The sequence below is a fragment of the Myotis davidii genome, unplaced genomic scaffold (genome assembly GCF_000327345.1).
Source record: "Myotis davidii unplaced genomic scaffold, ASM32734v1 scaffold865, whole genome shotgun sequence".
In the NCBI taxonomy this organism is placed as follows: domain Eukaryota; kingdom Metazoa; phylum Chordata; class Mammalia; order Chiroptera; family Vespertilionidae; genus Myotis; species Myotis davidii.
Window position 1 is genome coordinate 711,319 of NW_006296406.1, and position 1,574 is coordinate 712,892.

Sequence of the window (1,574 nt, forward strand, 5' to 3'; positions counted from 1 at the left end):
CTTTTAAGTCTTTTTCCTGGTGGGGAGTCTAGGCTTCAGAGAAGCCTCACTGGTAGGGCAGACGTTGGTCCCATTGGTAAGGGAGATCTTGGTCTGGCTGGTAGGGGAGACCATTGTCCCACTAGAAGGGAAAACCATGGCCCCATTGGTAGGGGCAACCATGGCCCCACTGGTAGGGGAGACCGTGGCCCCACTGGTAGGGGAGACCGTGGGCCCAGTGGTAGGGGAGACCATGGCCCCGGCGACAGAAGTGTTCACAGCCACCATGAAAGCATCCTTCAAAAAATAAGACCTTTTTCCTGGTGGGGAGTCTAGGCTTCAGAGAAGCCTCACTGGTAGGGCAGACATTGGTCCCACCTGTAAGGGAGATCTTGGTCTGGCTGGTAGGGGAGACCATTGTCCCACTAGTAGGGGCAACCATGGCCCCATTGGTAGGTGCAACCATGGCCCCCCTGGTAGGGAAGACCGTGGCCTCGCTGGTAGGGGAGACCGTGGCCCCACTGGGTTTATTCTTGTGTATGAAGTAAGTTGGTGGTCTAGTTTCATAATCATTTTGCTGGTGGAGGTGCTGGCCTTCGATCTGTAAAAAAAAAAAAAAAAATTGCACCATTTGTGAAGCACAAGAAAACAAAGTCTGCCTGCATTTGGCTTTTTCCAGAAAAGATATGCTGATCCCTATTTTATGGCACCAATTTCTATATGTCAATGTTTATCTAAATGATTTGGAATATTTTTTAAAATGTAGCTTCCTAGGTTCCACTCTTGAAATAGTAATTTAGTAAATTAATAGAGGCCTAGGAATTAGCATTTAAATACTTCAAATAATTCTGACTCAGATTATCTTGAGCTAAACTTTAAGAAACACTACCTGATTTACATGGTCACCAACAGCCCCCTTTTCTTCACATCCTCACCAACAATTGTTAATTTGTTGACTTTTTGATAATCATTACTCTGACATGTTGTAAGGTAATAGCTCATTGTAGTTTTGATTGGCATTTCCCTGATGACTAGTGATGTTGAGCATTTTTTATATGTCTGTTTTAAAACTATATATTCTCTTTAGAGAAATGTTTATTTAAGTCCTCAGATCATTTTTGAATGGATTGTTTTTTATGTTGAGTTGTATAAGTTGTTTATAAGATCTTCAAAAAATATTAAAAATAGAACTACCACAAAATCCAGTAATTGCACTCCTGGATAGTTATTTAAAAAAACACACACACGAAAACACTAAATAAAATAGATATATGCACCTCTATGCCCATTGCAGCAATATTTACAATAGTCAAAATATGGAAGCAACCTAAGTGTCCATCAATAGATGAGTTGATGAAGAAAATGTGTCAGTATAGATATAAATATAGGTATAGATATAGACAATGGAATATTACTCAGACACAAGAAAGAATGAGCCCTAGCCATGTGGTTCAATGGTTAGAGTGTCCACTCTAGTAATGAAGGGTCACAGGTTTGATTCTCAGTCAAGGGCATGTACCCGGGTTGCAGGTTCCCTCCTCCTACCCACTCGAGGTATGTGGGGGAGGCAACCAGTCGATGTATCTCTCTCACAC